The sequence below is a fragment of the Rhineura floridana genome, chromosome 7 (genome assembly GCF_030035675.1).
Source record: "Rhineura floridana isolate rRhiFlo1 chromosome 7, rRhiFlo1.hap2, whole genome shotgun sequence".
In the NCBI taxonomy this organism is placed as follows: Eukaryota; Metazoa; Chordata; class Lepidosauria; order Squamata; family Rhineuridae; genus Rhineura; species Rhineura floridana.
The window spans coordinates 109,765,133-109,790,440 of record NC_084486.1 but is presented as its reverse complement, the minus strand read 5'-3'; positions in this window follow the sequence as shown (position 1 = coordinate 109,790,440).

Here is a 25,308-nt window from a genome sequence, read left to right as displayed (position 1 = left end):
GAGCTGAGTACATGGAACCACTGTCGTTGCTTCTATGGATATAAGGGAGTGAGGTTAAAGGTAAATGAAATGCAAATAGAAAAAGAAAAGACAGTGATGATTTCCTAAATGCAATACCATACCAACCACAACAAAATTCATATGAGTAAGGTAGAAGACTCAGCATCCCACAACCAGTCAGGATTCCTAACCATAACCCAAAACTAAAAAAAATCCTAGCAGCCAGTCAGCCAAGGTCACAGAAATCCCCATGCAGCACAACATGACCCAGGGGCTGCAGTTAGTGCAGAATGCTGGAGCACCATGGCTGACATGAGTGAGACCCTGTCAGCACTTAATAACTCTGCTCTGAAATCTGCACTGATTGCCAATTTGCTACCAGGCCAAGTTCAAGGTATGCTTTTCATGTTACGGGTGCCACATAGTACTTTTTCTGCTGTTGTAAGAAATCAGTCCTTTAGTGTGGCAGCACCTACACTTTGGAACTCCCTGCCTATTGACATTAGTCAGACACCTTCATTGTACTCTTTTCAGCACCTGCTAAAAACATTTTTGTTTAGGCAAATGTACCCAGGCAGGTAGAAGCTATTGTGTTTTTTATCTGTTTTTAACTCATTGTTGTTGTTATTTTGAATGTTAAATACCTATCTTTTTATTGTTTTAATTCCTTCTGTAAACCCCTTTGAGATTTTTTTACAATAAAGAGGTATATAAATCTTGTTAATAAAATACATAAATAAATTTTGGAGTCACTGTGGCCCTTGGGTCTCTTTCTACTTTTAGGAACAAAGGCATCTACCTTATACCGACTGAGGCCATTTGATACCATCTAGCTCAGTACTGATCACATGGACTAGCATTGGCTCTCCAGGATTCCAGGCAATAATCTTTTCCAGAAATTGAATTTTAAACCTTTGCAGGCAAAGCATATGCCCTGCTGCTGAGCTACAGCCCTTTCCCTGTTAAAAAAGTATCTTTTAAAATTGTTCTTTTCAATTCACTAATGAATGCACAGCATACCTAGGGCAGATCCACATCATTTATTTAAAGCACATTAAACACATTTGAAGCACATGAATCCCATCACAGAATCATGGGAACTGTAATTTGTTAAGGGTAGTAGGAACAATAACTGTGAGGGGAAAACTACACTTCCCAGGATTCTTTAGGGGAAGTCATGCACTTTAAATGCAAGTTGGATGTTCTTTAAATGTATTGTATGAATCTACTTAATAAACTTTGCCTGCATGTAAATCTTTTTAATTAATTTTTAAAATGGAAATGATCTATAAAGTTTACTGGGTGACCATGGGCTGCTCAACATCTCTCAGCCTAATCTGCCCTTCAGGATGAAAACAACAGAGGGGAACCATGACCACCAAAGGAAGAAGGGCACACTCTAGATCCGTTTCAATCCGGTTTTAGGCCCGGTTTTGGCACCGAAACAGCCTTGGTCGCCCTGTATGATGACCTTTGTCGGGAGAGGGACAGGGGGAGTGTGACTCTGTTGATTCTCCTTGATCTCGCAGCGGCGTTTGATACCATCGACCATGGTATCCTTCTGGGGAGACTCGCGGAGGTGGGTGTCGGGGGCACTGCTTGGCAGTGGTTCCGCTCCTACTTCGCGGACTGTCACCAGAAGGTAGTGCTTGGGGAACATCACTCGACACCATGGACTCTCCATTGTGGAGTCCCTCAGGGGTCGGTCTTGTCCCCCATGCTTTTCAACATCTACATGCAGCCGCTGGGTGCGGTCATCAGGAGTTTTGGAGTGCGTTGCCATCAATATGCTGATGACACGCAGCTCTATTTCTCCTTTTCATCTTCTTCAGGTGAGTCTGTTGATGTGCTGAACCGTTGCCTGACCGCGATAATGGACTGGATGAGAGCTAATAAACTGAGACTCAATCCAGACAAGACCGAGACACTGCTGGTGAACGCCTTCCCTGCTCAGATGGTGGATGTTCACCGTGTTCTGGATGAGGTTACACTCCCCCTGAAAGAACAGGTACGTAGTTTGGGGGTTCTTTTCGATTCTTCCTTGTCTCTCGAGGCCCAAGTGGCCTCGGTGGCACGGAATGCATTTTACCATCTTCGTCTGGTAGCCCAACTACGCCCCTATCTGGACAGGGACGACCTTGCCTCCGTTGTTCATGCTCCGGTAACTTCAAGATTGGATTACTGTAATGCGCTCTACGTAGGGCTGCCCTTGAAGACAGTTCGGAAGCTTCAGCTGGTGCAGAACGCGGCTGCCAGACTATTGACGAGGACCAGTCAGTCTTTGCATATAACACCTATTCTGGCGCGTCTGCACTGGCTCCCTATTTGCTTCCGGGCGAGATTCAAGGTGCTGGTTTTGACCTATAAAGCCTTACACGGCATGGGACCTCAATACCTTGTGGAACGCCTCTCTCGCTATGAACCAACCCGTTCACTTCGTTCAGAATCTAAGGCCCTCCTCCGGGTACCAGCTCATCGGGAAGCCCGGAGGGTGGTTACTAGATCTAGGGCCTTTTCTGTGGTGGCCCCTGAGTTGTGGAACAGCCTCCCCGAAGAGGTACGCCTGGCGCCTACACTTCTATCTTTCCGGCGCCAGGTAAAGACCTTTTTATGCTCCCAGGCATTTTAATCTTTTAATTTTCGTAATCTTTCTACTTTTAACATGTATCCTTCTTAATTTGTGTTGTATTTCATTTTTGTTGTGCTTTCTGTTGTTTGTTTGTACATGTTTTTGTGATTTTTTACTATGATATATTGTATTTTATCTTGTTTGTTCACCGCCCTGAGAGCTATTCTGCTAAGGGCGGTATATAAATTGAAATAATAAATAAATAATAAATAAATAAATAAAATGTAGAGGAAGTAATAATGTACAAACATCGTGTGAAATCAAATACTTATTGGGACATAGCATGAAGAAATATTTATATAAACATGATTGTCAAAGATAGTTGTTATTTACACAACCTGTAAAGATATTTGTAGTGCAATCCTATGATTGTTTACTCAGAAGCAAGTCCCAGTTTATTCAATGGGACATAGTCAAACAAGGAAGGGTGCACAGAACTGCAGCCTCAATTGAGAAGGAACACTCACCCAACCCAAAGTTCAGTATCAAGCTGCTTTAAGGTGTTTTGCAACTGTTTATACTTTTATGGTTATTGGATTTTAAAGGGATTTATTTCTTGTTGTGAGCTGCCCTGGTTTCCAATCGGCAATCCTACCTCACAAGGTTGTTGGGAAGACATATGCACACACATACTGGATATGTAAAAATATACATAAAACCCATATAATAGTTTATTGTCAAAACCAGCTGGTCACTGCAGAACATTTTTTTAAATCAGTATTAGTTTCCTACATAATAAAAGCAGTGATACGTATGTAAGCCCTGCCTAACTGCTTTAAAAATAGGATTAGAGGGGGAGAGAAAGATTTCCAGCACAAGCACAATCCTTCGCTATGTTTACTCAAAAGTCCCATTAATTTACAGCGCCATCCTAACCATGTCTACCCAAAAACAAGTCCTATTGAATTCAATGGAGTTTACTCTGGGTATGTGGGATTAGTATTGCAGCTTTACTCCCAGAAAATCGAATATTCGATTAAAACTTCATACTGGGAAGGTTTTCAAAACATTGCCCTCTTCAACAGTCCAGGAAAATTTAAACTTGTTTGACTCCTGAACACAAGATAAAAAAAGACTTTTGGTACTGTTGAAAGCTATATATTTACTCAATTGATGGGATTTTCAGATAAACAGGAAAAAACCAACAGTTTTCTACTTTTGCAGTGAGGTCTAGGTACTGCCTGGAGGCCCAGAAACCCCTTCTCAATCACAACCCTTATTTCACTTACTGGCTATAAACCTGGAGAGGACCCCAAAAATCCAGAGTCTCCAGTCGAAAACTGAACACCTGGCAACCCTAGAAAGCATGGATGTGACAGCTGAGCCTAAAATGCAAACAAATTTAACAAATTTGGGTCTGCATATTTATTTAGTTTTGTTAATAGAATTTATATACTACTATTGTAAAAAAAGCCTCTAAGTGGTTTACAAGAAACATTCTAATTATTAGTTTTAACAGTTGAAAACAGGTAATTAATTAAAAAAATAATTTAAACAGCAGTGAACTAAAAATATATTAACACGCATCAACATCTATGTCAAATACTACTTATTGCTGCTGTCTGAACCAATGCCTTTTTTCAGCAGATCTTTCCACACAACTTTGGTAGCCTTACCAATTAATAACCTTATGGAGCAATTCTACATCAAGGAAGCTGGTGTAACCTAAGCCAGTTTATGTTATGCCAGTTTAAAGTACACCAGATCCTAACTCCATTCAGGAGCCCTTGCAGGGGGAGAGTGCCAGCATAGCCCAGTAGAACGAAAATAAAAGTAGCAAAAACCAGAGCCATTTTCCCCAGCATAATTTATGCCAGGACTGGGGGTCACATGATGAGCTGTAGAATGTAGGATACAGCATAAGTCCCCTTCCTCTTGATCCCATCCCTGCCACACACCCCGAATGGCCCTTTGTTTGGACTTACACTGGTATAACTTACTGTGGTCTCAGCTGAGCCCTGGCTGAGCCTGGAGAGGTGGGGTTTTGCCAACTGAGCCGTGGCTAGACCGAGATGAGGGATTTACACCAGTGTAGCTCAGCTGAGCTGGGACTCAGCCAGAGATTCATCATATCTTAACTTCCCTCAGCCTACATAAATACCTATAGGATTGCACACATAGTAATTTGATTCTTAAGGCATAAGCGGAAAGGTTTTAAATGCCCTCTCTTTTGTTGTGTATCTCTGAAAATACTGGAAATGTCTAATCTGTTATTGATATATATTGTCTTGAGAAACTGATTAATGCTTCAGGGGTTTTCTTCCCTCCCCCTTCCATAAATATTTGTGGGGTGGAGTTTCAGATTATTGGAGAAGATTTCTGGGGAAAGTTCCTACAGAGCCCAACTGGGATCAATAAAACAAAAACTAATTACAGCTAATAATAACCCTGCTATTATTATTATTATTATTATTATTATTATTATTGAGTAAGAGTTCTGGTGCCAACATCCAACCATTATTTTACATTATTATTGTTATGGTTTGGTTGTTTTCACTTGCTAGCTGCCTTGGGTATTTTATATAAAATGGCACAATCCTATAGGTATTTACACCAGGCTGAGGGGAGTTAGGATATGGAGGATAATTGCTTGAGCTGGCTGGGTCCCAGCTCATCTGGGCTACACTAGGGCTAAGCCAGTGTAAGTCCCCAAAAAGGGTTGTTCCAGGGTTGTAGTGGGCGCAGGACCCACGGGAGGGGGACTTATGTCTAATCTTACATCTATTCAGTTTGGTCATGTGACCTCCAGGCCCGGCATAAATTAAGCTGGGAAAAAGGCTGCCGACTGAGCCAGCATTCTCCCCTCCCAAGGGCTTCTGAATGGAGGAAGGACCTGGCATACTTTAAGCCAGCATAACTTCAGTTGGCTTAAGTTACGCTGACTTCCTTGATGTAGGATAGCTGTGTAAGTAAGTAAATATAACCCTACTTTCCATTGTTGTGGGGGGAACCCTGGGTCCAAGTGTACTGGGTTGGATGAAGTGTAATAATGACAGGGCTCCCCCAAACAGGGTGTGGTTTATCCAGCCCCCTGTTTTCTAAAAAGAGGTAGGGGAAGACCCATAGGAATTTTAGTAAAATGGGGAATCAAGAAGTATCATTTCTGTAAGGAGGAGGAAGCAGAAGGGCCAATTTAGATAAATATGCCTTAAAAGGGGAGTCTCTACATTCAATAAAGAACCCAAGATGGTATGGAATTATTCGTTTTCCACAGGTGAACTCAGAGTCTGGAATGTAGCTGTAGGCTTCAGTCACTTTCACTCCCTGTTCCTGGCTATGGAGCTCACACAAATATTGTGCGAGAGCAGAGTTCTGCTATTCTCTTCTCCACCCCCTTCTCTGCATTTTTAAAATTCCTTCTCTGAGTCTCTTTTTCCTCTCTCTACTCTTCAACTGTCCCCCAGATCTCCTCACAAAAAATGATCTCCATGCATATCCTTGGGGCAGTTTCCCAGAATTTCCTCAGAGAGATCTCTTCAACTCTCAGCAACAATCCTAACGGCCCCACAGGGCTGTGCACTAGCAGCATTCTCCGGGTGGCTGCACTGCACAGGGTTATGTAAATAAATAAAATTTCTCCTTGCCATGTTGTGGCTAGGATTGCCTCCGCATCTTCAAAATGGCTGAGCAAAGAATGCTTATGGATAAGTACAGAGCACTCTTCCCTACTCAGTGAGCCACCACAGCCAGCCACCATTTATGGTAGTAGCAAAAGTGGGAAACCAGCAGTCCTCTAGATGCTGCTGGACCACAGCTCCAATCATCTCTGACCACTAACCATGTTGGCTGGTGCTGATGCATTTAGCAGTCCACAAAATATGATATATGGCTTTTAGAGAAGCTTCAACTTTGATTTTGTTCCTTTTCTATTTCTAAAAGTTGAGCATTGGACCTACCATATTCTGTATGAACGGAAGACACATTCTGTTCTGTGAAATAATGGTTATGAATGTAAATGTACTGCGTTCAAGTCGATCCCAACTTATGGCGACCCTATGAATAGGGTTTTCATGGTAAGCGGTATTTAGAAGGGGTTTACCATTGCCTTCCTCTGAGGTTGAGCGGCAGTGACTGGCCCAAGGTCACCCAGTGAGCTTCATGGCTGTGTACATTTATTGAAATAAGCTTTTGCACATTAGAAATCCTGCACATTTGATAAGATTACACATACAGTCACTTACACCATCTTCCACAGTTCAGCACAAGACATTATACTATGATGTAAGTTCACATTTCCTGCTGTGCCCTTTATGCTAGTAGTTCCTTACAAAGGTATATTTTACCAGTCAACATTTTACATTCATTGGTAGGCTTAGGCATAAAATACATGCAGCAATATATTACATTGCATAGATTAACATTAGATATGCAGGCAAGCTGAACTAGATAGCCTTTGGATCACTGAGGTCCACACTTCTAATACAGCATTTAGTCATAGGAAGACAAGACTTTAAATAACCCTGGAAGTACTTCACTAGGGAGAATACTAATTGTGAAATATTACATCCTGCCTAATGCTATGCAGCTGCATATGGAAAACATCAAGATCTGGAAACACCAAATATCACAATATTAAATTGAAAGAGTTGTCAGCACTGTTTATTTAATATTTTCCCTGCTTCCAGTGAGTCAACTTTTACTTGAACTCAGGTGCTGTCACCACCTTAATAGTTCTCTGACAGTCACAGACTTCCAAGGCAGATGAATCTTGAATTCCATCTAGAGAAATAATTGAAACCACACCAAGCTGAGAACATTATAAAGAAGCATGAATGATTTAAAAACAGAAAAAAAACTATTTTTAAGGCAGACCTGAAAATTATGACTCTGATACACTCCATCCGTTTCTGTGTCAAATCCTCCAGAAATGCTCCTTTGGTTTGTTTTGTTTCCCATCCAAGTCTTTACACATTTGGAAATATCATTCCCCCCCCCATATGCCAGACACTAAAGTTGGCAAAGCTGACCATTTGTGAAGTGCTACTCCTCACCAGAATGGTGCACATTGACCTTAGGGCTACAGGGATCAATCCACAAAACTCTGTTGCATCATCTATTTACAGGGGCTCTCCATGTGAAAGCTGTCTCCTACAATTGGATCCACCCACCCCAGGTCCAAATTAACTAGAAATAAGAGACCTCTTAGGATTAGAAAATCAGGTATCTTAGTTTAGTTCGTTCACTATCCAAGCACATGAGCTATATAAACACAGAAAATGAGATCATGTTGTGGGGCCAGGTATTACAGATGGTTATGCATAGTGCTCAAGGCTAATAGGGCACAGAGTTGTTTCTGGTTTGACTATTTGCCAAGGACTCTAACATGTTTTTTCTAATGTTATTTGTTATTTAGTTTAATTTGTAAATTGTATTGCTTTTATTGTTGTATTTTTATACTTGTGTTTATTTTTCTTTGTAAGCCACCTTGAGGGCCTTTGGCCAAAAGGCGGGGTATAAATAAATTTAATAATAATAATAATAATGGGACCCTATGTCATTAGAAGCAAACAGCACATCTACTAAATAGCACTTCCATTTTTGCATGTCCCAGGTGAATAACTGGTTATTGCTATATAACTAGTTATAATTAAGAATATGATCCTTTTGTGACAGTTTACTAAGGTAGCCTTCCCCAACCTAGTACCTTCCAGATGTTTTTGCACTACAGTTGTCAGCTGTGGTGGCCAGGGCTGTTGGGAGTTGTAGTTCAAAACATCTGGAGGCCACAAGGTTGAGGAAGGCTGATCTAAGGCATTGGTCTTCAGCGAGTGAGTTGGGACACACAACTGGCTTGCACTGATGGCACAACATTTGTCCCTCCCCCCAAAAAAGAAGAGTGGGACGAGCTTGGAAATAATTCATCACAAGTAACGAATTACTTGTAATTCATTATTTTTTTGAGGAACGAGTGGGTAATTCCTTTAAATTTTGATTGTAATAGAACTAGGAGTATTTTTTTTCTTTTGTGGTGTAATTGTAATGTTTCCAGCATTACTTTTGGGCATTACTTGGGGGGAGGAAGGAGCAGGGGAAATCTTCTGCTCCTCTGATTTGTGGATGAAAATCATGTGCCTCAAACTTGGCTTCTGTGCAGCATCACTCTTCCCTCATGCTGCGTGGGTGGGTAGGAGGCAACGAGGGAGCAGGTGGAGAGTGAGACAGGGTGGAGTGGAGCAAACAATTGTTTAAGAAATGCATGGTGGTGGTTAAGAATGGAGTGGAGGGAAAAAGGAGCCGGAGGGCAAGAATATGAATAAAGGAGGAGAAGGAGACAGCATCAGAATAGAGATAAAGAACTGTGGATATGAAAGATGACAACATGTGTGTGTGTGTGTGTGTATGTGTGTGTGAATACTGTGTTTGCACTTGGCATACCAAGTGGCCTCCACCACCCTCTCTGGCTACTGTGCTGCATTTGCAGTATTTTAACTTTTTTGCATCTCAGGGGGAAATGTTTGCTTGGGTGAGTGTCCCTTAGTTGGTGGCAGGGCAGGGTCCGGGATGTGGTTAAGTGAGAGAGATTATGCTTGCTGGCTGAGGGGGGGTGCACTTGGTTTGACGTGCAAAGATCTGAGTAATGGCCTCTGCCTCCCTCCCCACTTCCCTTACCAGCAAAGAGACCACCATTGCTATCTTATGGATAAAAAGAATTATTCTACTACCCCTGTATGTGTGTGTTTATTTTCAGTGTAGTTTTAGGCTATGTAGATGTGCAGCAGCCAAGGCCAGCATCTTGTAGGCATTTTTTTTAAAAAGTAACTGAAATGTAATTGTAGTGATTACTTTTGAGAAAAAGTAATCAGTTACTGTCGGAGCAATTGTAACTGCAACGGTAATTACTACTTTTTTGGGCCATGTAATTGTAACTGTAATTTATCACTTTTAAAAAGTAATCTTCCAAGCTCTGAGAGTGGGTATATGAGATCAGGGGAGAGCAGGGGAGAGAAGGCGAAAAGGTAACAATATGTCTACCTTTACATTTATGCTTATCCTATTCTGCAGCCTTTCCCAACCTTTGAGTCCCCAGATGTTGCTGGAATACAGTGTCTATCACCTCCAGCCAGCATGGCCAATGGTCAGGAACTATGGGAACTGTAATCCAGCAACATCCAGGGACCCAAAGGTTGGGAAAGGCTGCTATACTGATTTCACTGTCAAATTCTAGGAACTGTAGCTGAGTGCAGGTGCTGATAGAAACCGGTACATCCCCTCCACAATTCCCTGGATGTTAACCCAGTATGCCTGCAGTGTAGATGTGACCTCAGAAAGGCAGAAAACCAAAGAAGTAGGGGAGTATGCATTACAAAACAAAACTAGCTCCCATGTTGTAGTTAGCGTTATAGGTGGATCTGTGGTCTGAAAAGTTTGTAGGTTGCTGGCTGAATGAACTATCTCTCTCTCTCTCTAAGGTTATTCAAACTGATCCAGTTAGTCTACTGTGTGTGGATCCTGAGCTGGATTGAGTGACTACCCCCTTCCTTCTTTCTAATCAGTTGTTTAGAAAGAACTTTAGAAACCTTCTCTAAATCTGTTGTTTGGAAGGAGGAGCAAGAGGCTAGTTTTAGTTTTCTCCTTTCCTCCTCTGCACCAAAAAGATGACTGATATTTATTGATTTGTCTGACAGGGCTACGATAAGTGTGAATAAATCCAAGTATGTGCTAGGAACCAGTTTGCTATACATGAATATTAAGTAATGTATTTTGGGTAGGTATTCAACAAATGCCTCTTTCTAATTATCCTTGATATTTGCAGTGTGTGTGTATGCGTGTGGTGGGGTGGGGTGGAGGGCTGGAATGCTGACAAAGGCAGCTTTGTAGCATGGCTTTGTATAGATTCCTTTCATTAATGAGTACCAATCTGGATGATTTAAAGGTTATCTCATTTATTGTTCTCTGTGTTGTGGTCTGCATCCTTAGCATTCTGATTCTTCTTTCAGTTTTTATATGCATCATTACTGGAGACCTCTCTGATTTCAACAGACCTAGCTGCCCTCTTGCAGTATTTTTTTCAGAATTCTTAAGTGAAAAAAAATGCAATGTACAATCCATACGTCATGAGGTGAAGAAGCCACATCATCCTACTTTCATAGGTTCAAGTTAAGTTTAGGTTTGTGCTGCACACTAAATGATCCTCACCCCTGACCTTCCACAATGGAGGGAGCTAGGATGTGGTGAAGGTTTTTCTCCAACTGTCTATGCTCAGGTAGACTCTACTGATGGGAATAGTGTCCCCACCATTGTGGAGGTCTCCACTGTTCTAGTTGAAAGGGTGGAAGGGTGGAAGCTACTGGTGGTAGTTTGCCCATTGCTAGGAATCAGTGTAAGACCTTTAAAATGGGACATTCCAAGGGCAGAGCTGGGCTAGCCCAGGATCACCTAGATCTTAAGCTGGTCCATCCACTGGCAATAAATTCAGTTCTCCACATTTCTGCAGCAATTTGCATTTTTTAAAAATCGTCATGAAAATTCTTTAGCATTTTAACATGAATTTCTCCTAGTACATTTGTATCTGAAGTTTTGACTAATGTACACATTTTTGCAAGCAGTTTCCTAATTTAATGCATTTTAATGTTATTTCCATGAATATATTCATTTTTATGCACACTTTGTCCTAATATTAGCATTTTTGTAAGCCCTGTTTGATGAGAGAAGTGCATTACAAAATTTGGATACGTGTGTATTTTGAAGATTGTTTTAGTTCTCATATTGTTTCAGAAAGTGTGTATTTGTTAAATTTGGCTTTAAAGGCAAACTTAATCAAATTTCTCACCCTTCCCTATGTGCAAGTGAAATTAGTCATTTGAGAAAACTCAGACGACAATGGACTTTTCTGGCAATAATGGAGGTAAAGGAAAAAGGACACTTTATATATAATATGTATGTATATATGTATGTATGTATGTATGTATGTATATCTTGAAACATATAAATGTATCAAACAGGGAATATGATCTCATTTTCTATGCTAACTGTTTCCATTTAGTGGCTTCCAGGGAAATGAACAAAACATCCTCAATGAGCTTCAATGGTCTTAAAAGGTCCCAGGGAAGTACTAAAGGAAACAGGAAAAATAATCCTTACAACACATAGCTGAGTTGCTCTTTAAACCTTTACAGGTGAATGTACATGTTACTGTGAAATAGGAGTCCACCAGTCTTATTTAGTATCATATCCTTGGTATTAAGTCAAATGCATTTTGTATTATAAAAATGACGGCGTCAATGAATATGAGATAGATGCCAAAAATAACTTCATTAAAACATTAGATAACAGAATAAAGGTCTATTTATGTGCTCTTTTGATTTATTTATTTATTTATTATTTGTTTGTTTGCGTATGTGGTAGTGCATGTTGGTTGGCTCCCAGTCCATATCAAACTGAGCACATGTACCTGCCATCATATATAGGATTTGTTTTTTAACATAAGATCACAAACACATTTTTTCATGAACATTTATGACTGATGCTATGCCAAGTTCTAAAGAAGATGCATGGCAAGAGTAAGGATGGAAAGCTCTGTTAGTTTTGGTTCTCTGTTTCTCATTTTTTCCAATCTTAAATTTGGTTCTCCACATTTCTGCAGCAATTTTTGATTTTTTTTTTAAATCCTCATGAAAAAATCCAGCATTTTAGTGCAAATTTATCCTAATAAAGGCATTTTTGTAGGAAGTTTTATCTAATGTATACATTTTTGTAAGCACATTCTCATCATAAAATGCATTTTTGTATGTTCTTTTCACTCGTATATTCATTTTTATGCACACTTCCTACTAACATATGATTTTTTTCTAAACGTTGATTGGTTGGTGCATTGCAAAATTCACATATGTGTGAATTTCAAAGGACAGCTGTGTTTCGGTTCTCATATTGCTTTGGAAAGTGCAAATTTTTAAAATTTGGCTTGAAATGCAAACTGAATTGAATTTCTCACCCATCCCTAGGCAAGAGTTACACATGTCCAATGATAGAAACATGGGAAGTCACCAGTATAGGGACAAAGGTGATATGGGCTCCTACTGAGAGAAAGGGCAGGATATAAATCTAATAAGTAAAATTAATAAATGAAATCCTGAAGATGAACAAAAAGCATTATAACGTGTTTTATTTATTTAGTCCATTTATATACTGCTTATATTTAAATAAATATCTAAGCAGTGTACAACAAGTCAAAAGGCCCTTCTTCAGGGGCAAGTAGACTCAAATGTCTTGGAGGCATCGTTATAACAATCTTCTGTGCTGTTGGATAACTCTACTTTTGCTCTCCTTTGAAAAGACTGAGTCAGATGCTGCTGAAGAAGCATGCTGCATATCAATACACTGTTCTTAATAAGTTGTTCTTTATTCTCCGTTCACCTTAGCCTAGCAAAGACACAGGTTTGTCAGTTCATCATTCCCAGAGCAAAGACACAGGCTGGTCAGTTTCACCTTCACTAAGCAAAGACACAGGCCTGTCAGTTTATCTTTCTCAAAGCAAACACACACACTGTTCAGTTTCACCTTAGGAAAGCCAAGGCACAGGCTTATCAGTTTAAGCTTAGCAACACACAGGCTGCAAAGGAAAGAGCAGCTGAGCAAACCAAAGACATGAGCTGCAAAGCAAAAGGCAGGCTAAGCAAAGCAAAGCCGTGGGCTGCGATGCAAAGACATAGGCATGTCAGTTTCACATCAGGAAAGCAAAGTTCAATGAGTTTTTTATTTTTAAATCTGGTGTCGGGAAAAGCCAGGGAAACTCTTAGCATTTAGGATTGCTCTGGAAAGATAACAAATCTGCGGACTATCAGGAAGTCTGGTGTTAAGTTTGATTATAGCAAAATTCTTACCCATCCCTATTTGTGCATTGGATTGATATCTCTAGAGCTCCAGCAATATGTCAAAATCACTCATAAGTTGACAATTTTCTTAAGTGTATATTCATCATGATGGACCCTGCCCTATTCTACTCCATTTCCTTCTTTTACATAATTGCCTAAGATGCAAGCAAGAACCTGAGTGAACAGAAAGATCTCTCTTCCTGAATGTTCCGCAAAGCAGAACCATCCTTATATAAACATGCATTGCAGACACTGAGAGATATTCCCTATTAGATTGTTTCAAGATAGCCTTGCTCACTCACTCAGTCAGTCTTTATTATGGCAAATGACCAGCATAGATACTATAATGGAAACTAAATAAATAATGAAATGAAATTTTCATTCTTCTGCGATCACTCATGACCGAGTAAGATTGTCTTCTAAAATAAAGTCTTTAACAGTGGGTCTATAAGCGATCGTGGAGGCCAATCCTAGATCCACACAGCCTCCTACAGTGAGGACATAGGTTTCCAGATGGAAGACCGTTGCGATGAGGATTTGTTTCATGTGCTTGTTTGTCCCTTTTGCTCTGTATTCGTGCTTCTTCAAAGTCCATAGCACCTTTAATAATAGCCGACCTCCATTTGGGATGCTCATGTGCCAAGACTTCCCAGTTCTCGATACTCATGTTACATTTTTTAAGGTTATTTTTAAGAACATCTTTAAACCTTAACGTAACATAAAATAGATAAAATATAATGATTTAAACAGCAATATTACAAAAGTCATAATTGTATTGCAAAATCCAAAAAGGGAAGAATATAAGATGTTTAGAGTTAATTCTTGATGAGTTTTACAAAAATTAGCTACACTAATAGAGCAATCCAACTGGGAGGAGGCTGGCAGAAGTGGTGCTGGTGGAAGGAAAGGTGGCATAAGGTCCCCCCATATCTCACCTCCTATCAGAAGCCCCTGGGAGGGGAGCATCTGGCCACACAGGCAGCGCTTGATGGAAGGAAATAAAATGCATGTTTCTTTCCAGCACCCCTTTTCCCACTTAGTGTTTGCCAGGACGGGGGACTATAGGACCAAGCTGAATGGAACCAGGTTGTGGTGCAAGTCCCCCACCCTTGTTTCCACCCCACCACTCCCAGAATGCCCATTTTTGGGGTCTTGTACCAGCATTGGCTGTGCTGGCCTCGTCTGGGTCAGCCAAGCTTTGGCTGTGCCAGGGCAGTGGCAAAGTTCCCCAGCTGTGCCTGGGTGAGGGATTTCTGCCAGCACAGCCTGGCTGCACTACACCCTTTCTCTTCCTCTACAGCTGTGCCACATCCAAACTCCCTCGGCCTGGCGTAACTACCAGGATGATTGCGCCCTAAGAGAAGTAGCTGCATTTTGATTGGAAAGGAATAAAAGAATGTAGAATGCATCTGAACAAGCCAGTAGTTTTGACAGATGAGGGATCTTGCTCACTTGTTTTGGGATATGAATTTCTTCTTCACACACTAGGGCATACATAGCAGCAAAAGGGTTTAAGCTGAATATTTCACAAGAAACAAGTTTGATTTCTGATTAAATTTTCTTTGACCTACTAAACAGCATTTTAAGAATAAAGTGTCCATTCATTTTTATTATAAATCTGTTTGTAATATGATTCATTTTTGAATTAATATTCCTATTCTACAATTAAGAAAGCTTTAAAAAAATTCATATAAAAATGAAAAGAAAAATACATTAGATATGTATGAATTTTAACAATATATCAGAAAGTTGTCGTTTATCTACTGCATAATTTTTTATGGCTGGAAGCTCCTGTTAATTATTATTGTTGTTGTTTGGTCTTTGCAGAGCACAAAATGAGTAGCACCTGATCCCTCTGGAATTTTGAATATGAACCCTTGACCCTGCAGAGCAAATGCTGCAGCCAAAATTAGAATTAATGGTGGAGAAGATAAAAATAGTCAAAAGGAACTGAAAGAACATGCTGAAAAATCAGTAGCAATCATAGTCAATGGTTGGGAAAGGCACATAATTTTTTGAAATCCTGTGATTGGCTTCATTTTTGTACTTATAATAAGAATGAAATTAATGTTACCTGTTAATTCCTTGGCCTGAATGAAAAGCAACACTATTTGAAAAAAAAAACCCTTTCATCAGAAATGAAAAGGATGTCTCTTTTTGGCAATTTGCCAGGGATTTCTCCTAAATGGGCTGAAAATGGATACTCATTCAGAATGATCACAGGAAGTACTTCCCTCACTCTCAGCTGACTTTGCAGTGTTGCTACATAGTCAAATATTTAAGCTATGTGTGATTCCTGAATGGCTTGTGATTGCTAATACAACTGTTCTCATGAAGAGATTTGTACTGTTGTACACCACTTGGAAAATTTTAAAATATTAAATGGTTTAGAAAGATTTTTAAATAAATAAATAAGAAGTAGATCCCTGAAAATGCTGTATCAACATATGGGGAAAATAGCATAGATAGCAGGCATGAAATATAGTAAACATTTGGAGAAATATTTCATCACCTAAAAACTAATAGCACACCTGGAAGTAAGGCCACATCTGTACTATACATTTAAAATAGGATCATACAACTTTAAATAGTCATAGCTTTCCCCAAAGAATCCTGGGAACTGTAATTTACCTAGGATGCTGAGAGTTGTTAGGAGACTCCCTATTCATTTCACCAACTACAGTTCCCAGTGTTCCTGAGATGAGAAATTGATTATTAAACTACTCTTGAGTAGTAGGCCTGAATCTCATTGAACTCTATGGGGCTTACTTCTGAGTGGACACGTGAAGGATTGCACTGTAAGTGAGATAATGGGGCACAGCACTAGTAGTTCTTGGCAAAATAAATGTGTCAGCTGTGACCAGAATGAAGAAATATGTAGGAACCACCAACCCTGATCAAATCTCCCCTTATTTTCACATTGGGCAATAAAGCATCAATAAAGCTGATACAGAGAGATGTCAAACATAATACAGTGAGCCTTTCCTTCTGTTATTTATTTATTAAAATCATTTATATACCACCCTTGGCACAGGGTTATTCACAACAAAGTCAGAAAAGATAAAAATAATACATAAAATCCGCTGTAAATTAAGCCAGCATAACTCCCAAAAAAGTGTTCTGGGGGTGTAGTGGGGAAAACCAAGGGGAGGGGGACTTAACACCATATCCTACATTCATCCAGCTCAGCTTAATGTATGCCGAGAAAAAGGGTGGTCTAAGCACACAATAGCTCTGTTTTTTGCTGCTTTCATTTTCTTTCCACTGGGCTCTGCCAGCTGAGCTGGCACTCTCCCATCCCAAGGGCTCCTGAATGGAGTTAGGATCTGAAGTACTTTAGCCAGTGTAACTTCAGCCGCCTTAAATTTTACTTATTTATTTATTAAATTTATATCCTGCCCTTCCTCTCAGAAGGAGCCCAAGGTGGCCAAAAGCTTTTTTTTTTAAATGTTTTTAATGTTGTTTTGTTTTTAATGTATTTTAAGGTCTTTTTTTATGATGTTTTGGAGTGTTTTTGGCACCTATGTTTGCCACCCTGGGCTCCTGCTGGGAGGAAGGGCAGGATATAAATCAAATAATAAATAAATAAAATAAGTTACGCCGCCTTTCTCGATGTGGGATTGCTCTGCCTGTAGATGACCATATTGGTAACTGAGAGGATCTTGTATTATTTATTTATTTATTATTTGATTTATATCCCGCCATTCCTCCCAACAGGAGCCCAGGGCAGCAATTGTATTGACCTATTTGAAAAGGGAAATTTTTTGATCAAGAGCAATTGGACTGAAATACTACATTGTCAAGGAAGTTTAAGGCATTTAGAGAGAAAAATAAAATAAAAACAGCTGTAAGGAACAGTACACTGAAGATTTTCCGCCTTTCCACTCATGCAAGGCACATATGGGCCCTGCCAATATCTGCAGTTTTGTGATTACACAGACTTCATATTGAAACACTAGTTCTATACGGCTGGTGACTCTACATTGTCCCAGCCACATGAAGAGTCCGCTGATGATACCATGTTCTCATGTGGCTGATACATGATGAATATTCGAACTGCATCCTCATGCAGCCATTTGATAATATTGAGCCAAAGTCTTTGAAGCATTCAATTACATCTTTAATTTCTTGACCCATTCATACAAACTACAGACAATCACATTTTCAGAGCTAAGGTCTCCCTCGCACTAAGATCAAAACTTTTTAAAATTCTTGCTCTACTGTTCAGACAACAGTTCTTACTAAGGGTGCACATTATTTCTATGGGTACCCTGAACAAGGTGAATTGTAGTAAACTGTATGAGCACTGTACTCCAAATAAAATCTGGAAATAAAAAAGGAATCAGTGGTGTATCCCTAATTCTTCAGCTCTACTAGATCATTCAGACTAGATCATTCAGAATGCCAAACTCCAGGGAAAAGTTAGGATGAGAAGAATTCTGGAAGCATTCTTTTTATTACTATTTTTTATGATCACTGACTGGTCTGCAGCCACACATTACCAAAACAGAAGACAAAAGAGGTCACAGACTTACAGGAAAAAAAATATGCATATGTACATGTACAGATGCAAATTTAGAAACAGCGACTAAAATATAAATAGAAATACAATGTATCTCACCATAGTGGGTAAGCCTGACCAGATGACCTGTGTGCTTGCTAATTCTGCTGTCAAGCTGCTAACTGTTTATGGGCAGCTTCAAGGCCCCTGCTCTCCCTTCTTATACTTCTTGGTATGGCTGTGCCAAACTTTCAAATGGTCTTTATTCTGATCATTTGAGGGGTGGTGGGGATGACGCAAAGATGCTTCAGAAAAGGGTATGTAGGACTTCCTTTAAAACAAACCAAAATTTTGATGGGCTGGGGTGTGTGCGCTTGTCCTTACCTTATGAATGCAATAAAGTGGCTGTGGGATTCTCCCCCTCTTTAAAACAGGTTTAAAACACCCTGCTTGATTTGCAAGAAAGGATTCCAACCCTGCAGGAATTCCTGGAGAGACCATGTGACTATGCAATATAGTGTGGTGACATGGTCATACCAGAAAGGGCTACTGGGCTATAATCCTGTCTTCAAAGAGCTCTGTGCTGCTGCAAGTGCAAATGAGGCTGTTCTACAGTCGTTAGATAATTTTATTTGTCTTGCCCAGGAGCTCATCCTGGCATGGCTATTTGACCATGTAATGTTGTTTGGTCAGATGGTCTTTCAGGAATGCTTGTAAGGCTGGAATCTTTTCTTCAAAGAGCCCTGTGCCATTGCAAGCATAGGGCATTTTAAACCTGTTTTTAAACTGCTGCTGCTGCTACTACTACTACTACTAATAAAATTTCCACCTCATTGAATTCTTAAGATGTGCAGAAGGACATAAACCTGGCTCCAATTCCCCCCCCTGAAGTTTTCACATTCCCTGCGAAAGAGACAGAAAAAGGAATGCTTAAGAACATAAGACTCCTGCTGGATCAGGCCAATGACCCATCTAGTCCAGCATCCTGTTCTCACAGTGACCAACCAGATGCCTGTGGGAAGCCCACAAGCAGGACCTCAGTACAAGAGTACTCTCCCCTCCTGTGGTAGCCAGTATGTAGCTAGTTCCTGGGTCAACGGGGATGTATTTGAGAAGAGGGGGGGAGGAAGAGGAAGTCAGGAGGCCTAGAGTGGAATGAGTCAGCTTGGCTCCCTGTGTACTGATACATAAATAAAGCTGTTCTAGTTGGCATTTACCTGAAGTGTCTGGAGTTGTTTCTAAGAAAGGCAGCCCTATTAGGCAATAACCCAGCCAGCATCTGGTATTCAGACACATGCTGCCTCCTACCATGGAAAGACAGCATAGCCATCATGGCTAAGTAAGTAGCTATTGATAGCCTTATTCTCCATGTATTTGCCTAATCCTCTTTTAAAGCCATCTCTGCATCCTGTGGGAATGAATTCCATAGTTTAACCATGCACTGCATGCAGAAGTACTTTCTTTTGTCTGTAGTTATTTCACAGGGAGCTAACATTTTGCGTGTGTGTGGATGGGGAGAGATAAGGGTTTAGCACAGCACTAGTTCATTATTTTTCACTTGGACTTGGACTGGAAACGCCTTCAAACAGAAAATGCTACCAGTAAAGTAGGACACATAGCTACCCTAATTACTCGGCAGGGTTGATTCTTCATCGCCAATATAATAAGTCCACATACATCCAGTAGAATAGGGGGTTGCAGGGTTCAATGGAGCCAAGGCAAGGCTTCTTCTGATTGTTGTCTGGGCATAAGTAACAACCACTAACAAACAAAAAAGAAAGAGAAACAAAAGTAAAACAACTGCTTTGCACCTAAGGGGTCATTTCAAAATTACTAAACTGTATAGTTAGGGAACATCCCCAAATGTGAACAACAAATATTCCTTAAACAGCAGTTACCAGAACCACTGAGTCGAGTCCACTATGGATCTTCAAGGGACTGACCCTTGCTTTGCTCTCCTTGTGTGTGGTAAATGAGCAGTGAGGGTCTAAATACCTCACAGCTTGCTGAAGCTTCTTTCTGCTGCCCAATACATTCCTGCTAACTCCCAAAACTAATACTGTGTGATATGTCTAAATCCATGGCAAATCTAAGGTCAGAGGCCCATCAGGAAAGGTCAGGAAAATGCTAATTTTTATCTCTTCCTTGAATACTGAAAAGGGCTTATTTGAGAAAGATAGAGGTTTTTTTTATTTGCACAATTGCTAACTGCCTTTTTAAAAACTGACTTTAGAAAGTCTCCGTTCTCAAGTAACGTATGGAAAGGGGATTAATAAAATGGGATATTTGCTATTTAATGAATGTTTACTATCCGTAATAAGAAAGATTTGCTTTCATGGAACTGATTCTGAAGGTTCTCCTTCAGAAGGTTTTGGGTTCTTTGAAAACCAAGCTAACATCCTATTCCATTTCAGTTCTCTGTCACTAGAATGTACAGGATCAGGCCTGAAGGCAAGAACCTTTCCGGCATTATACAGGCTTTTAAGAAGGGACTGTAGCTAAGCATAAATACAGGCTTTCCGGGTTCAATCCCTGACATGTCGAGGCAGGGAAAGACTTCTGTCTAAACCCCTGGAGAGCCACTACCAGTTGTAGTAGACTATACTGATCTAGAAAGACTTGGTATAAGACAGCTTCCCGTGTTCCTTCTTAAGAACACAAAAATGTGCTAGCCATTTCTAATTGTAGGGGAAGTGTGTCCTGGCTCTTTCAACTTAAACAGAAATAGGCCTACGCTTCATCTCTTGACAAAAATGGCAGGCAGACGTATCAGTCCATTAAAAAAGTCCAAAAGTATGGGTAGAATAATAGCTTCATTTGGACAAACAAGAGGTTATAAAAAAATGAACAATTTTTTCAGTTCATCAAAACTCTTCATCAGGCTAGATCTTAGGCAAACAATCAAAAACATAACAAATAGAAGGAGAGGAAGGGAAAGAAAAGTATAAAGCTCTTTTGGGGCATGATGGAAAGTTTGCATGATGGAAAGTAGGGTAATAATTTACACATCACCTAAAAAGGGAAAATACATTTCCAAAAAAGAGGACACAGGTTTGCATAACTTTGGATGTGCTAATTTATACATAGACAGGGCTAGCGCCAAGCAAGACTGGGCCCTCAGGCACCAGCCTGCCCTGGGCCTGCAGTGCCTTAGCCCAACACCCCCCCCATACAGGCAGTGCAGGGCTCATAAGCCCACCTGTGCGCCCCACCTACCCTTTGTGTAATGTGAATGATGTGCGCATATAGTGCACATGCCTGCCATCACCCAAGATGGCAGCAGGGGTGTCGGCAGGGAAGCTTCTGCCGCCATCTTAGGTGATGGCAGACATGCACACATAACGTGCATGGCATTCACACTGATGGGAGAGGTAGGTGGAGCATGTGAACAGGTATATTGAAACCCATACTGTCTGTATTGGGAGGTGCCTGGGAACTCCCTCTCCATGATCTGCGGCAGGGTTGGGTTGCAAGACCTGATGCTGCTGTGGATCATGGAACATGAGCACTACCCTTCCACCCTAAGGAGGGGGCCCTCAGGGGCCACTCTGGGCCATAGAGGCCCGGTCGCCCTCTGGTGCCATCCTGATATAGAGAGATGCAAATTTAGATATAATTACAACAATTTAAAAAGAAATGCACTGTCTTGGGGATGTGACCAGGCAACCTGTGTGCCTGCTCAGTTTGTTGTTCAGGTACTAACTGCTGATGTGTGACTTCAAGACCTCTTTTCTCCAGCAAAGGAGCTGACTGTTAAACCACTCTGGCCACTGGAGCTCTGTCAGGGGAATAGGAGTCTCCTAATAACTTTCAGCACCTTTCACATACTGCACTTCCCAGGATTCTTTGGGGGAAGCCATGACTGTCTCAAGTGAAATGTCTGGCATGGGTGTGGCCCCCTAATTAGCTAAGCCAAACAGTTGTGAGTCTGGCTTTTTGAACACTGGCAGTTGGTTTTTACTGAGTATGCTCGCCCTTATCACTCCAATGTTAAATTTCTTAAACTAATTAAAAATCAACCAGGCATTTTTAAACCTTTAAACTGCAGAAAATGAAGGTATGGGGCAAGGTCAGTAACAGGATAACAGGTGCTCTGAGAACATGTGATTTTTAATTAATTTCAACAAATTATGAGAACTCTGACAGAAAAAAGTCCAACAGCAGTCTGGATTTTTTCCTCTTGTTTTTCATTTTGAACTCACGATTCTCTCTGCGTGTTTTGTGTATCACTATGAAAACTTAGAGGGTTGTTAAGCAAGCATTTTGGAGTTCAGGACTATACGTTTTGTAAGGTTTTGTTTTGAAATGAGCTTATGGGATGTATCAGAATGGCATGGGGGTATTTACAATTTAACTTTGCGAAATGTGAAAAATCCACTCTGGCTATAATATTCCGCCACTGTCGTGGCTGTATAATAAAGCCTGCAGGGTTTTTTTCCTGATTGTGCCATTAATCAGAACATAGAGGCAGGGTGCTGAACTGGGAATTCAGCTGTAGTTGTGCATGGGATCAGGATGCGAGAATTCATTATTTCCCCCTCCCCCCCAAACAAGTGAGCAAAACCGTTTTGAAATGAAGCTAAAAGCAGGAAAAGAACCTTTGGAATTTACAGTGTAAGTGAATGAACAGTGTTAATTATTCCACTTTTTTGTACTTTAAATTCTACTCCCAGGGAAATTGGGGGGGGAGCAATTAACACTTTCTATTTTCTTACAAAATCAAAATGTATTATTATATATTTACTGATTTATAATTTACAAAGTTCTGCTAATGTAGCAGCACTTGGCTTTATGTATGTATGTATGTATGTGTTGCTATTATTAGTATTAGTAAACTGGATTTATTGATTGATTGCTACCCAAAGGTCTCCAAGCAACTTACAACACTGTTAAAAACAATATACCATACCATAAAAACAAAATAATAAAACAACCACCCCCATACAGCTACATAAAGTTTTAGCAGCACACTAATACAAACAACATCATCTCAATCTATCAAAGTATTTATTTGGCACCAAAATATGTAAATGAAGCTGCCAGATGGACCTCACCGGGGAGTGCATTTCACAGATGGGGAATCACAACAAAAAAAGCCCCTCTCTCTTGTTAATACCCTCCCAGCCTCCCTCGGGTGGGGTGGGGGCTGGAGAACGGCCTCAGAAGAAGGTGTACGTGTCTGGATATATATGAAAAGCTTTAATGTATTTTTTTCTTTGAAAACTAAGATGGCTAACCCTCTGGTACTTTTGTTGAATGAATTTTATTAAAAATAAAAAGATGGGAAGCTTTTCAGCTTGTTGCCTGTTCTTTTAATGTTGAAATTAGCCAAATAGTTATGACTATGAGATAGCTTTCAGAAAAAAATTACCTGCACCTTTCTGAATGCAGAAAAATTTCTGCAACTTTTAAAATGTGATGTTTGCCATAATTTGTATGAATGGGTGTCCCGAGTTACATGTATCATCTGCAATGTGCATTTTTTAACTGATTATTATTTATGGCCTGAAATGGGTCATCCAATAGCTTTATTCTAAGGACTTGAAATCAACGTGCGAGTATGTAATGCAAGATCTACCAATGACTACCCTCCTGCCTTTTCTCAAAGACAGACATTTTGCTGCAGTGTGTAGGGATGTTAGCAATGCAATTGCAGACAGATAAAGTAAAGCAAATTTTAAAGATCCAACAATGGGTTGGGAAGTTGGAAATGAACATTGGGCCTATACACTACTTCCTTTTCCCCCTCACCTTGATTCCATACACATCAGCTTCAGCATAGGGATTACAGTTCCCATTATGTCTGAAATGGGAGTAAAAGAGGATCTTAAATCAGGATCAACCCATGGGTTAAGATTCCCATTAGTAAGCTGAGATTAAACCAGAGATGGATGAATTTGTCAGTTTCGGTTTCTCTCGTTTTCTCATTTTTCTAATCTTAACACTTTCTGCATCAATTGGTGAATTTTTATTTTTTAAAAAACCACATTAAATTGTATGCATTTTCGTGCACATTCCTCCTAATATATGCATTTTTGTACACAATTTTTATAAACTTTTGGTGCACATAACTGAAGACACTTTTCTTCTAACAGGCTTTCCAGCTGTGTGAATATGACTCTGACACAGGTGTGAATCATATTTTGTTTTAAATATCTCTGCTGTCTTTTATGTTTTAAACTGTTTTTGCTGTTTTTATTGTATATCACCTTGAGACGATTGTAGAAGGTCATTAGTAAATTAATAATAATAGTAATAATAATTTTGCCTAATATATGTTATTTTTACGATCATTTTTGTGTACACTTTTTGTTTGGACAACTGCATCACAAAATTCAGAGAAGTACACATTTGGAAGGACAGCTGTGTTTGGTTCATTTATTGGTTTGGGAAATGTGAACTAGTTAGGTTTGGATTAAAATGCAAACTGAATGAATTTTTCTCTATGTCTCCATTGAATCATATATTCCTATTTTGGATGTACTGGGGAACTATGTTTATAGAGACAAAAACTAAAGCGCTGAAGCAGGTGGATGAAGAAAAGAGGGTATTGGGGAGTGTGTGGGACTGATACTTGTTAATTATGGTTTATTAAACTAGGAATGTTATGTCTAAACTGGTCCACTGAAGGGGGAATTAATATTTAATATGCAATGCAAGCAACGGTCCCTTCCCTATTCTATGTACCTTTGACACTGCAGTATCTAATTCCTTTGATCTTACTAAGCCATTGGCCTAGAATGCATGATCTGTCAGTTTCAGGGCATTTTCTTTTCTTAAGCACCCTCTAAAGAAATTCTAGTTGTTCTTTTCTCCCCTTTTTCTTTGTATGTGTATATGTAGGTGTTTTCTTTTTTAAAGCCTTATAAGCTCATCATATGACATATTCTGGACCTTCACTATTAAACTTGCACCAACATCAAAAGTCCTTGTGGAATTTCATGCCTTTTGTTGTCTGATTTATCACAGAATCTATTGGTAGCAGAAACAGTTGCTAAGAAGCAGTTCCTAGAAGCAAAAAGATCTTATACAACTCTTTGCACTAAAGCTGTTTTCTGTTGGTTTTGACACTTTCTGATTTATGTTAATAGATGTTCACTCCAATGACCCCAAAGAGAAGATGTGGTGCACACATTTTATATCTTCTGCTCTTGTGTATTACAATGGCCAGAAAGCTTTCTGAAGTAGGAAAAGAATTTATTTATTTATTTATTTCATGTGTGTACCACCCCATAGCCGAAGCTCTCTGGGCGGTCTACAACAATTAAAAACAGGAAAAAACATATACAAATTTCAAAATACCTTTTTAAAAAGCAATTTAAAAACACATGCTAAAGTGCCTGGGAGAAGAGGAAAGTCTTGACCTG